The sequence below is a fragment of the Oncorhynchus clarkii genome, chromosome 7, assembly GCF_045791955.1.
Source record: "Oncorhynchus clarkii lewisi isolate Uvic-CL-2024 chromosome 7, UVic_Ocla_1.0, whole genome shotgun sequence".
NCBI lineage: Eukaryota > Metazoa > Chordata > Actinopteri > Salmoniformes > Salmonidae > Oncorhynchus > Oncorhynchus clarkii.
In genome coordinates, this window is record NC_092153.1 from 83,726,370 (window position 1) to 83,741,369 (window position 15,000).

Sequence of the window (15,000 nt, forward strand, 5' to 3'; positions counted from 1 at the left end):
TCAACCAGCTTCACCTGGAATGCTTATCCAACAGTCTTGAAGGAGTTCTAGAATTCTAGAACAGACAATTCCCATTCAAGTCAACGATCAACTGCACTGCCGCACATTGCTGTGGTCTGTAGGGCTTTTAACCAGCTCTAGATAACTATATTTCTATGGAGCCAGTCACACTGTCATAAGGATGAAGAAATCACATAGGGCTGTCTGGAGCATAGAAATAGAGTTACTAGAACACAAATTGACTGAACATAAGAAAAGGCAATGAAATGATATAAGTAGCAGTCGCATAAAAATGTAAATGATATACAGTAGTAGTGCCATATCATTTAAATATTTAAATGATATACAGTAGTAGTGACATATCATTTAAATATTCAAATGGTATAAGTAGTAGGGCATATCAGTTAAATATTTTAATGATATACAGTAGTAGTGGCATATCAGTTAAATATGTTAATGATATACAGTAGTAGTGGCATATCAGTTAAATATTTTAATGATATACAGTAGTAGTGGCATATCAGTTAAATATGTTAATGATATACAGTAGTAGTGGCATGTCAGTTAAATATTTTAATGATATACAGTAGTAGTGGCATATCAGTTAAATATGTTAATGATATACAGTAGTAGTGGCATGTCAGTTAAATATGTTAATGATATACAGTAGTAGTGGCATATCAGTTAAATATTTTAATGATATACAGTAGTAGTGGCATATCAGTTAAATATGTTAATGATATACAGTAGTAGTGGCATATCAGTTAAATATTTTAATGATATACAGTAGTAGTGGCATATCAGTTAAATATTTTAATGATATACAGTAGTAGTGACATATCATTTAAATATTTTAATGATATACAGTAGTAGTGACATATCATTTACATATTTTAATGATATACAGTAGTAGTGGCATATCAGTTAAATATTTTAATGATATACAGTAGTAGTGGCATGTCAACGTACATGTTTAAGTACGTTTCTGTGATATAATATAACCCAATTCTGGCCCTGGTACTTACACACCTGATTCAAATCTTGAGGATTAATTTATTAGTCGCATCAAGTGTGTACACAAACATACACGCTTTCATGTTCTATTTCTGCATAGACAGTTAAAACTGTTGACAGAAAGGAGAGACAAGCAGTAGGCTACATATTGAGTGGCAGAAAGGAGAGACAAGCAGTAGGCTACATATTGAGTGGTAGAAAGGAGAGACAAGCAGTAGGCTACATATTTAGTGGCAGAAAGGAGAGACAAGCAGTAGACTACATATTGAGTGGCAGAAAGGAGAGACAAGCAGTAGGCTACATATTGAGTGGCAGAAAGGAGAGACAAGCAGTAGGCTACATATTGAGTGGCAGAAAGGAGAGACAAGCAGTAGGCTACATATTGAGTGGCAGAAAGGAGAGACAAGCAGTAGGCTACATATTGAGTGGCAGAAAGGAGAGACAAGCAGTAGGCTACATATTGAGTGGCAGAAAGGAGAGACAAGCAGTAGGCTACATATTGAGTGGCAGAAAGGAGAGACAAGCAGTAGGCTACATATTGAGTGGCAGAAAGGAGAGACAAGCAGTAGGCTACATATTGAGTGGCAGAAAGGAGAGACAAGCAGTAGGCTACATATTGAGTGGCAGAAAGGAGAGACAAGCAGTAGGCTACTTATTGAGTGGCAGAAAGGAGAGACAAGCAGTAGGCTACATATTGAGTGGCAGAAAGGAGAGACAAGCAGTAGGCTACATATTGAGTGTCAGAAAGGAGAGACAAGCAGTAGGCTACATATTGAGTGGCAGAAAGGAGAGACAAGCAGTAGGCTACATATTGAGTGGCAGAAAGGAGAGACAAGCAGTAGGCTACATATTGAGTGGCAGAAAGGAGAGACAAGCAGTAGGCTACATATTGAGTGGCAGAAAGGAGATACAAGCAGTAGGCTACATATTGAGTGGCAGAAAGGAGAGACAAGCAGTAGGCTACATATTGAGTGGCAGCAAGGAGAGACAAGCAGTAGGCTATATATTGAGTGGCAGAAAGGAGAGACACAATATGTAAATGTGGAAACCTTGTTGTGTGCTTCTTTCTATCTGCTATTGATGGTTTTGTGTGTGTCCCATCTATCTCTCCTGTAACTCAAATATACTGTATAAAAACCAGGGGGGAAATTAATGTATTCCTAGTACGGGACCTCTAATATGTACCAGAATATTTGATGTGTCTAATCATAGACTTACAGTGGGGCAAACAAATATTTAGTCAGCCACCAATTGTGCAAGTTCTCCCACTTAAAAATATGAGATTTTCATCATAGGTACACTTCAACTATGACAGACAAAATGAGAAAAAAAAATCCAGAAAATCACATTGTAGGATTTTTTTATGAATTTATTTGCAAATTATGGTGGAAAATAAGTATTTGGTCACCTACAAACAAGCAAGATTTCTGTCTCTCACAGACCTGTAACTTCTTCTTTCAGAGGCTCCTCTGTCCTCCACTCGTTACCTGTATTAATGGAACCTGTTTGAACTTGTTATCAGTTTAAAAGACACCTGTCCACAACCTCAAACAGTCACACTCCAAACTCCACTATGGCCAAGACCAAAGAGCTGTCAAAGGACACCAGAAACAAAATTGTAGACCTGCACCAGGCTGGGAAGACTGAATCTGCAATAGGTAAGCAGCTTGGTTTGAAGAAATCAACTGTGGGAGCAATTATTAGGAAATGGAAGACATACAAGACCACTGATAATCTCCCTCAATCTGGGGCTCCACGCAAGATCTCACCCCGTGGGGTCAAAATAATCACAAGAACGGTGAGCAGAAATCCCAGAACCACACGGGGGGACCTAGTGAATGACCTGCAGAGAGCTGGGACCAAAGTAACAAAGCCTACCATCAGTAACACACTACGCCGCCAGGGACTCAAATCCTGCAGTGCCAGACGTGTCCCCCTGCTTAAGCCTGTACATGTCCAGGCCCGTCTGAAGTTTGCTAGAGAGCATTTGGATGATCCAGAAGAAGATTGGGAGAATGTCATATGGTCAGATGAAACCAAAATATAACTTTTTGGTAAAAACTGAACTTGTTGTGTTTGGAGGACAAAGAATGCTGAGTTGCATCCAAAGAACACCATACCTACTGTGAAGCATGTGGGTGGAAACATCATGCTTTGGGGCTGTTTTTCTGCAAAGGGACCAGGACGACTGATCTGTGTAAAGGAAAGAATGAATGGGGCCATGTATCGTGAGATTTTGAGTGAAAACCTTGTGAAGACTTACAGAAAACGTTTGACCTCTGTCATTGCCAACAAAGGGTATATAACAAAGTATTGATATAAACTTTTGTTATTGACCAAATACTTATTTTCCACCATCATTTGCAAATAAATTCATTAAAAACGCTTGGACTTTTTAAAACAGGTAACATTGTACACTAAGAAAGGGGTTGAACAAGGTAATGTGTTAGGGTAGAGGATCCATAGGGGAGATGACCCATGTGTTAGGGTAGAGGATCTGTAGGGGAGATGACCCATGTGTTAGGGTAGAGAATCCATAGGGGAGATGACCCATGTGTTAGGGTAGATGACCCATGTGTTAGAGTAGAGGATCCATAGGGGAGATGACCCATGTGTTAGGGTAGATGACCCATGTGTTAGGGTAGAGGATCCATAGGGGAGATGACCCATGTGTTAGGGTAGAGGATCCATAGGGGAGATGACCCATGTGTTAGGGTAGAGGATCCATAGGGGAGATGACCCATGTGTTAGGGGAGATTACCAATGTGTTAGGGGAGATGACCCATGTGTTAGGGTAGATGACCTATGTGTTAGGGGAGAGGATACATAAGGGAGATGACCCACATGTTAGGGTAGATGACCCATGTGTTAGGGTAGAGGATCCATAAGGGAGATGACCCACGTGTTAGGTAGATGACCCATGTGTTAGGGTAGATGACCCACGTGTTAGGGTAGATGACCCACGTGTTAGGGTAGATGACCCATGTGTTAGGCTAGATGACCCACGTGTTAGGGTAGATGACCCATGTGTTAGGGTAGATGACCCATGTGTTAGGGTAGATGACCCATGTGTTAGGGTAGATGACCCTTGTGTTAGGGTAGATGACCCATAGGGTAGATGACCATGTGTTAGGGTAGAGGATCCATAGGGTAGATGACCCACATGTTAGGGTAGATGACCCATGTGTTAGGGTAGATGACCCTTGTGTTAGGGTAGATGACCCACGTGTTAGGGTAGATGACCCACGTGTTAGGGTAGATGACCCATGTGTTAGGGTAGAGGATCCATAGGGGAGATGACCCATGTGTTAGGGTAGAGGATCCATAGGGGAGATGACCCATGTGTTAGGGGAGATTACCCATGTGTTAGGGGAGATGACCCATGTGTTAGGGTAGAGGATACATAAGGGAGATGACCCACGTGTTAGGGTAGATGACCCATGTGTTAGGGTAGAGGATCCATAAGGGAGATGACCCACGTGTTAGGTAGATGACCCATGTGTTAGGGTAGATGACCCACGTGTCAGGGTAGATGACCCACGTGTTAGGGTAGATGACCCATGTGTTAGGCTAGATGACCCACGTGTTAGGGTAGATTACCCATGTGTTAGGGTAGATGACCCATGTGTTAGGGTAGATGACCCATGTGTTAGGGTAGATGACCCATAGGGTAGATGACCATGTGTTAGGGTAGATGATCCATAGGGTAGATGACCCACATGTTAGGGTAGATGACCCTTGTGTTAGGGTAGATGACCCTTGTGTTAGGGTAGATGACCCAAGTGTTAGGGTAGATGACCCACGTGTTAGGGTAGATGACCCATGTGTTAGGGTAGATGACCCATAGGGAGGATGACCATGTATTAGGGTAGATGACCCATGTGTTAGGGTAGATGACCCATGTGTTAGGGTAGATGACCCATAGGGTAGATGACCCATGTGTTAGGGTAGAGGATCCATAGGACAGATGACCCACGTGTTAGGGTAGATGACCCATGTGTTAGGGTAGATGACCCACGTGTTAGGGTAGATGACCCTTGTGTTAGGGTAGATGACCCACGTGTTAGGGTAGATGACCCACGTGTTAGGGTAGATGACCCATGTGTTAGGGTAGATGACCCACGTGTTAGGATAGACGACCCACGTGTTAGGATAGACAACCCACGTGTTAGGGTAGATGACCCATGTGTTAGGGTAGATGACCCATGTGTTAGGGTAGATGACCCATGTGTTAGTGTAGATGACCCATGTGTTAGGGTAGATGACCCATGTGTTAGGGTAGATGACCCATGTGTTAGGGTAGATGACCCACGTGTTAGGGTAGTGTACACCAGTGTTTCCCAACCTTATTCCGTCATGGTTCCACCAACTGAATGTCGCTCTGCCCAGAGTACCCCTGATGTACCCCCTCATGTGCATTTTACCAGTAACTGTGGTCTCATGAGTCTTCTCAAATACCCCCTGTGGATAAGCCAAGTCCCCCCAGGGATCATTGTACCCCTGGTTGGGAACCACTGCTTTAAGAGTTGAGAATAGGCCTCCATAACTGTAACAACTGGACATTGTTCTACTACCAGTGCTGTAATTGCCGCCTATCACTATCTATGGCTATCTATGGCTCTATATGGCTCTGTGTGGCTCTATATGGCTATCTATGGCTATCTATGGCTCTGTGTGGCTCTATATGGCTATCTATGGCTCTATATGGCTATCTATGGCTCTATATGGCTCTGTGTGGCTTTATATGGCTCTGTGTGGCTCTGTGTGGCTCTATATGGCTCTGTGTGGCTCTGTGTGGCTCTATATGGCTCTGTGTGGCTCTATATGGCTCTATATGGCTCTGTATGGCTCTATATGGCTCTGTGTGGCTCTATATGGCTATCTATGCTCTATATGGCTCTGTGTGGATCTATATGGCTCTGTGTGGCTCTATATGGCTCTATATGGCTCTGTGTGGCTCTATATGGCTCTGTGTGGATCTATATGGCTCTGTGTGGCTCTATATGGTTCTGTGTGGCTCCATATGGCTCTGTGTGGCCCTATATGGCTCTATATGGCTCTATATGGCTCTGTGTGGCTCTGTCGGGCTCCACTGCCTCACTGCTTCAGACACTGATTCAACATGACGTTATGTGCCTGAGCAGCAGAGCACAGTGATTGTCCGTCGCTTAAACCTGTCCCCCGTAGCAAGAAAGGATGAGAAGATGCAGGACAAATGTTTCATTCATTTCATCATTTTCCTCAAAAGAACTCTTAGAAGCACTAATGACGTTCTATTCACTGGTCAAAAGATTCTAAGAACACAGAATGGAACGGTTTTGGTGTTTCATTAGGATCCCCATTAGCAGTTGCAAAAGCAGCAGCTACTCTTCCTGGGGTTCCACACAGAACACAGAACACAGAATGACATAATACAGAACATCAATAGACAGCTCAAGGGCAGAACTACATAGATTTTTATTTAAAGGCACACATAGTCCACATATCAATGGATACACACAAACTATCTAGGCTGTGTGTATGCCATATACTGTATCTATACCTATTTATATATGACTCTGGTGTGGGTTTACTGGGGGTTCTGGTGTGGGGTTACTGGGGGGTTCTGGTGTGGGGTTACTGGGGGTTCTGGTGTGGGGTTACTGGGGGGTTCTGGTGTGGGGTTACTGGGGGTTCTGGTGTGGGGTTACTGGGGGGTTCTGGTGTGGGGTTACTGGGGGTTCTGGTGTGGGGTTACTGGGGGGTTCTGGTGTGGGGTTACTGGGGGTTCTGGTGTGGGGTTACTGGGGGGTTCTGGTGTGGGGTTACTGGGGGTTCTGGTGTGGGATTAATGGGGGTTCTGGTGTGAGGTTCCTGAGGGTTCTGGTGTGGGGTTCCTGGGGGTTCTGGTGTGGGGTTACTGGGGGTTTTGGTGTGGGGTTCCTGGGGGTTCTGGTGTGGGGTTACTGGGGGTTCTGGTGTTGGATTCCTGGGGGTTCTTGTGTGGGGTTACTGGGGGTTCTGGTGTGGGGTTACTGGGGGTTCTGGTGTGGGGTTCTGGGGGTTCTGGTGTGGGGTTACTGAGGGGGTTCTGGTGTGGGATTACTGAGGGGGTTCTGGTGTGGGATTACTGAGGGGTTCTGGTGTGGGGTTACTGAGGGGGTTCTGGTGTGGGATTACTGAGGGGGTTCTGGTGTGGGGTTACTGGGGGGTTCTGGTGTGGGGTTACTGGGGGTTCTGGTGTGGGGTTACTGGGGGTTCTGGTGTGGGGTTACTGGGGGTTCTGGAGTGGGGTTCCTGGGGGGTTCTGGTGTGGGGTTACTGGCAGGGTTCTGGAGTAGGGTTCCTCGGGGGTTCTGGTGTGGGGTTACTGGGGGGGTTAGGGGACATACATATGACAGCACAGTAGCATCCTCTTGTAAACTATATAAAATAAACAAACAAATCAATAGATGAATCCAATGGATGAAAATGCTGAAGAGGCTTCTCCTAGTAGAGGCGGCACACACACACACACACACACACACACACACACACACACGGTACAACATCACATCAAGGCTGCGTGAGAGCAACGCAGAGCACCTACTGTAAAAACTTCAAAACCTAATTTGTAGTCATGCATGTTTTTCGTTACGCACAATTGCCATAACACTGTAAATATATATAGTGTATTTGTCATTCTGTTTATTCCATATTGTAATCATCACCTATTAGAGCTCACTTGGTCCAGTCTCTTAGTGCACAACACTGTTCAGGACACTGACTATCTGACCCTCATTAAAAAATCACCTATTAGAGCTCACTTGGTCCAGTCTCCTAGTGCACAACACTGTTCAGGACACTGACTATCTGACACTCGTTAAAAAATCCACACATGCAGTTATCCATGCTGATCCAGTTATCCAGTTATCCATGCTGATCCAGTTATCCAGTTATCCATGCTGATTAGCCACTTTTTGGGGGGGGGTGGGGGGAGGCATCGCATTGATTCAGTGTGTGTGTGTGTGTTGGTTTGCCCACGCTCACAGTAAACACAGCTATATTTTTAGGGTTATTCGGCTGTCCCCATAGGATAACCTTTTTGGTTCCAGTTAAAAAACTTTTTGGTTCCCTTTTGGTTTCCATGTAGAACCCTCTGTGGGTGAAGGTTTAACATGGAATCCAAAAGGGTTCTTACCTGGAACCAAAAGGATTCTACCTGGAATCAGGTAGAGGTTATCTGTCTTTGGCCTAAATAGCAGGAACCTGAAATCAGAAATGCAGACATCGTCATCCTACAAGAAACCTGGTATAGAGGAGACGGACCCACTGGTTGCCCTCTAGGTTACAGAGAGCTGGTAGTCCCATCCACCACACTACCAGGTGGGTGGTATAGAGGAGATGGACACACTGGTTGCCCTCTAGGTTACAGAGAGCTGGTAGTCCCATCCACCACACTACCAGGTGGGTGGTATAGAGGAGATGGACCCACTGGTTGCCCTCTAGGTTACAGAGAGCTGGTAGTCCCATCCACCACACTACCAGGTGGGTGGTATAGAGGAGATGGACACACTGGTTGACCTCTAGGTTACAGAGAGCTGGTAGTCCCATCCACCAAACTACCAGGTGTGAAACAGGGAAGGGCCTCAGCGGGTATACTAATTTGGTATAGAGCAGACCTAACATTTTACATCTGGCTAGAAATTCAAAATGACTTGATCTTAACAGAGAAAAATGCCTTCCTGTGGCTTCCTATATCTCCCCACTAGAATCCCCTTACTTTAATGAAGACAGCTTCTCCATCCTGGAGGGGGAAATCAATCATTTCCAGGCACAGGGACATGTACTAGACTGTGGCGACCTAAATGCCAGAACTGGACAAGAACCTGACACCCGCAGCACACAGGGGGACAAACACCTGCCAGCAGGTGACAGCATTCCTTCCCCCATATGCCCCCTAGACACAACTATGACAATATAACCAACAAAAATGGGTCACAGCTCCTGCAGCTCTGTCGCACGCTGGGAATATATATAGTCATTGGTAGGTTTTGCGGGGACTCCTATGGTAGGTACACCCCTAGCTCATCTCTTGGCAGTAGTACTGTAGACTACTTTATCACTGACCTCAACCAAGAGTCTCTCAGAGCGATCACAGTCAGCCCACTGACACGCCTATCAGATCACAGCAAAATCAAAGTCTACTTGAACAGAGCAATACTCAATCATGAGGCATCAAAGCCAAAGGAACTGAGGAATATTAAGAAATGCTATAGATGGAAGGAATGTAGTGTGGAAACCTACCAAAAAACAATTAGGCAACAACAAATTCAAACCCTTTTAGACAACATCCTGGCCAAAACATTCTACTGTAATTAGGTGTAAAGGTGTAAAGTTGGCAGTAGAAAACCTTAACAGTATATTTGACCTCTCAGCTTCCCTATCAAATCAAATAATTTCAAATAATAAACCGAAGAAAATGAACAACAAAATGATTTGATGAAGAATGCAAAAACCCGATAAAGAAATTGAGAAACCTGTCCAACCAAAAACACAGAGACCCAGAAAACCTGAGTCTACGCCTTCACTATGGTGAATCACTAAAACAATACTGAAATACACTACGGAAAAAGAAGGAACAGCACGTCAGAAATCAGCTCAATGTAATTGAAGTATCCATAGGCTCTAACCACTTCTAAACAAACAACAACACAAATAATTATCTATCCAAAATGGAGATGTATGGATAAACCACTTCTCCAATCTTGTTGTCTCTATAACAACGAACAAACAGCAAAAAACATATACATGATCAAAACAAATCTTAGAATCAACTATTGAAGACTACCAGAACCCACTGGATTCCAGAACCCACTGGATTCCAGAACCCACTGGATTCACCAATTACCTTGAATGAACTACAGGACAAAATACAAACCCTCCAACCCAAAAAGGCCTGTGGTGTTGATGGTATCCTCAATGAAATTATCAAATACACAGACAACAAATTCCAATTGGCTATACTAAAACTCTTTAACATCATCCTCAGCTCTGGCATCTTCCCCAATATTTGGAATCAAGGACTGATCACCCCATTCCACAAAAGTGGAGACAAATTTGACCCCAATACCTACCGTGGGATATGCGTCAACAGCAACCGTGGGAAAATTCTCTGGATTATCATTAACAGCAGAGTTGTACATTTCCTAGGTGAAAACTGTACTGAGCAAATAAAAAATGGGATTTTTACCATATTATCATACGACAGACCACGTATGCACCCTGCACACCATAATTGACAAACAAACAAACCAAAATAAAGGCAAAGTCTTCTCATGCTTTGTTGATTTCAAAAAAGCCTTCGACTCAATTTGGCATGAGGGTTTGCTAAACAAATTGATGAAAAATGATGTTGGGAGAAAAACATACGACATTATAAAATCCATGTAAACATATTTCTTTCCACGGGCTGTGGGGTGACACATGGGATGCAGCTTAAGTCTGCAGCACCCGGCCTCACCATACCAGAATCTAAAGTCAAATGTCTACTGTTTGCTGATGATCTGGTGTTTCTGTCCCCAACTAAGGAGGGCGTACAGCATCACTTAGATCTTCTGCACAGATTCTGTCAGACCTGGTCCCTGACAGTTAATCTCAGTAAGACCAAAATAATGGTGTTCCAAAAAAGGTCCAGTCGTCAGGACCACTAATACAAATTCCACCTTTGACATCGTTGACCTAGAGCAAACAAAAAACTATACATACCTTGGCCTAAACATCAGCACCACAGGTAACTTCCACAAAGCTGTGAACGATCTGAGAGACAAGGCAAGAAGGGCATTCTATGCCATCAAAAGAAACATAAATTTCAACATACCAATTAGGATCTGGCTAAAAATACTTGAATCAGATATAGAACCCATTGCCCTTTATGGTTGTGAGGTCCACTTACCAACAAAGAATTCACAAAATGGGACAAACACCAAATTGATACTCTGCATGCAAATTTCTGCAAAAATATCCTCTGTGTACAAAGTAAAACACCAAATAATGCATGCAGAGCAGAATTAGGCCGATACCTTCTAATTATCAAAATCCAGAAAGAGACGTTAAATTCTATAACCACCTAAAAGGAAGCGATTCCCAAAACTTCCATAACAAAGCCATCACCTACAGAGAGATGAACCTGGAGAAGAGTCCCCTAAGCAAGCTGGTCCTGGGGCTCTGTTCACAAACACAAACACACCCTACAGAGCCCCAGGACAGCAGCACAATTAGACCCAACCAAATCATGAGAAAACAAAAAGAAAATTACGTGACACATTGGAAAGTATTAACAAAAAAACTGAGTAAACTAGAATGCTATTTGGCCCTAAACAGAGAGTACACAGCGGCAGAATACCTGTCCACTGTGACTGACCCAAACTTAAGGAAAGCTTTGACTATGTACAGACGCAGTGAGCATAGCCTTGCTCTTGAGAAAGGCCGCCATAGGCAGACCTGACTATCAAGAGAAGACAGGCTATGTGCTCACTGCCCACAAAATGAGGTGGAAACTGAGCTGCACCTCCTAACCTCCTGCCAAATGTATGACCATATTAGAGAGACATATTTCCCTCAGATAACACAGACCAACAAATAATTTTAAAACAAACCCAATTTTGATAAACTCCCATATCTACTGGGTGAAATTCCACAGTGTACAATCAGAGCAGCAAGATTTGTGACCTGTTGCCACAAGAAAAGGGCAACCAGTGAATAACAAACACCATTATAAATACAACCCATATTTATGTTTATTTATTTTCCCTTTAACTATTTGCACATCGTTACAACACTGTATATATACATACTGACTGTTTTATATATTTAACTAGGCAAGTCATTTAAGAACAAATTATTGTTTACAATGACGGCCTACTCCAACCAAATCCGGACGACTCTGGGCCAATTATGCGCCGCCCTATGGGACTCCCAATCACGGCAGGATGTGATACAGCCTGGATTTGGACTTGCACTGAGATGCAGTGTCTTAGACCAATGCACCACTCAGGAGCTCCTAAAATGTCTTTATTCTTTTGGAACTTCTGTGAGTGTAATGTTTACTGTTAATTGAGAGATTGAGAGTGATTGAGAGAGAGAGAGAAAGTATCTGGCTGGGAAGAGGACACCAGATGATGACATCAGAGACGGAACCACGCAGGGAACCTCCGCTCCCCAAGGTGTCTCTTTTATCTCCAGCAGGAGACAGGGCCTGAGTCCCAAAAGGCACCCTGTTCCCTATTCGGGGCCCTGGTGCACTATATAGGGAATAGGGACCTATTTGGGAGGTAGATGAGGATGATCAACAGCTCTGTTACATCACAACATCACTGATCTCCCATGACGCAACAGCTGGAACCTCGGGGAACTCTAACCAACTCACTTCCTGCTACACTTTAAATATTCATCAGTGCTTACTGGTGTTAGGTTCTGAATGAACCTAGTCAAACTCAGGGACGACTAGTAAAAGCTTAGACCAAGTTTATTCACCCATTGGGTCATGCAGCTGCATAAGACCAATACATATTTCCCCTAGTGGTAAAATATAGACCTCAATGTGGGTGGAGTCTCCTCCTTCTCTCTAAACATTACATCTCTGTTGCTAGGCAGGAAAGTAGGCAATAAACTGTTCCTTCTCCCTTAACGTGACCTGACCTGACCTACAGATATCCATTACCTTGTGGTATAGACCCTCCACCATATACATCCCTCCTACAGAAACCAGACTATGGTGTGTGTGACTTAGAAACATCCTCAATTGCAGTTTCAAGGTTTACTAAATGTAAAGTCTTTTCAGTTCATTGTTTTGAAAAGTGCTCCCACTTTGCCGCCAGTTGCGCAGATTCCTGGGGATGGTAGGGTACTATTGTAGGGTACTATCGTAGGATACTATAGTAGGGTACTATAGTAGGGTAATATTGTAGGGTACTATTGTAGGGTACTATTGTAGGGTACTATAGCAGGGTACTATTGTAGGGTACTATCGTAGGGTACTATAGTAGGGTACTATAGTAGGGTACTATTGTAGGGTACTATAGTAGGGTAATATTGTAGAGTACTATAGTAGGGTACTATAGTAGGGTACTATCGTAGGGTACTATAGCAGGGTACTATAGCAGAGTACTATAGCAGGGTACTATAGCAGAGTACTATCATAAGGTACTATCGTAGGGTACTATAGTAGAGTACTATAGTAGAGTACTATAATAGGGTACTATCGTAGGGTACTATAGTAGGTTACTATCGTGGGGTACTATCGTAGGGTACTATAGTAGGGTACTATCATAGGGTACTATAGCAGGGTACTATAGCAGGGTACTATCGTAGGGTACTATAGCAGGGTACTATCATAGGGTACTATCATAGGGTACTGTCGTAGGGTACTATCATACGTTCTGTAAGAATTTCTCGACGGTAGTCGTTCCCCTTTCATCTCTGCTTATTCCCAAAGTACCATTTAAGTGGTCCAAGGACTGTTACTATGCTTTTGAGTCCGCTAAAGCACTACTTTTTAGTGCCCCAGTGCTTGCCGTCCCCAACTTTGACAAACCTTTTAAGTTGGAGGTAGATGCTAGTATAGTGGGAGTGGGTGCGGTTCTCTTACAGGAAGATGAAGACGGAGTGGATCGGCCCGTCAGTTTCTTCTCCCGTAAATTCAACTCGTGTCAGTCAAGGTACTCTACAATTGAACAAGAGACGCTGGCTTTATTGCTTGCCTTACAGTTCTTTGAGGTATATGTGGGCTCCAGTGCCTTGCCTGTAACGGTCTTCACGGACCATAATCCTTTAGTTTTTTTTCAAACAAATGTACAAACAGAGCCGCCAGCTTATGCGGTGGGCTCTGATTGTACAAGGATATAATGTACAGATAGATAGCTTATGTGAAGGGATCAGCGAAACCTGTCTGAGCCACAACCAAGACAGGACAGCAAATCAGCTCTCTCTCAGCAACAACCAAATCAAATCAAATCAAATGTATTTATATAGCCCTTCGTACATCAGCTGATATCTCAAAGTGCTGTACAGAAACATAACCATCTCTGTTAGCAACAACCAACATTTTTGTGGTGGGCGTGTTAGGTTCCCCAGTTTATGTGTTGTAGTTTGTGTGTTTGCAGGTATGTATTTCAGGATATTGCTTCCTGAATTCTCCCCAAGCAGCTGATTGGTCAGCCTCATTGATGATTGGAGCTGACCCCGCCCCCTCGTCAAGACGCAGCTGTCTCCAATTACCCATTCCTTCTGAAGCTATATAAAAGCCAGTGTTCTGTTCAGATGAGAAATATCAATGCTGGGAGATCATTGCTGAGAGAGGAGGCTGATGGCTGAGGGTCATGATGTTGGTTGTTGCTAACAGAGATGGTTATGTTCTATGGTTGTTGCTGAGAGAGAGTTGATTTGCTGTCCTGTCTTGGTTGTGGCTCAGACAGGTTTTGTTAAGTATTTTTGTAGCCACTGAATTAAGGTACGTGTGTGTGCTAATAGAACTGTGTTTTTGATTCTTGAAAATGTTTAATTACATTTGGATAATTGTGTTTCGTTTGTTCCCAGGGGGGAAGGGGAAGGCACCAAGGGAGTGCTTAGGCAAGAGGCCCGCGGGCATCCATATTCCCATAGCATATTCACTGTCTAGGCACACTAGGTAAGACCTGGGTGGGCCAACAGGTGGTGCTAAGTTAGATAGGTGGTGGGGAGGCAGGTTAGATAGGAGAGGGGGTGCTTTGCCATTTACTTTGGTTCCGTCCAGCCCCTTTTCCCCATATTACCGTGTGACGGAATAAATTCCTTGTAAACGGTACCACTCTGCCTTTCATCCTTACTCGCACCTACAATCCCACACCTCTTTCACACCACGGAGAGTTGAGTTGTAGCAGGATGTTGCGTTCCCTCTTCTTAGAGGCGTGAGTAACATACCGTCCACGGGACTTGGCGTTGTGAAATGGAGTGGTAGGCCTCCTTATTCAAGATCCCTTTTACTCTGTA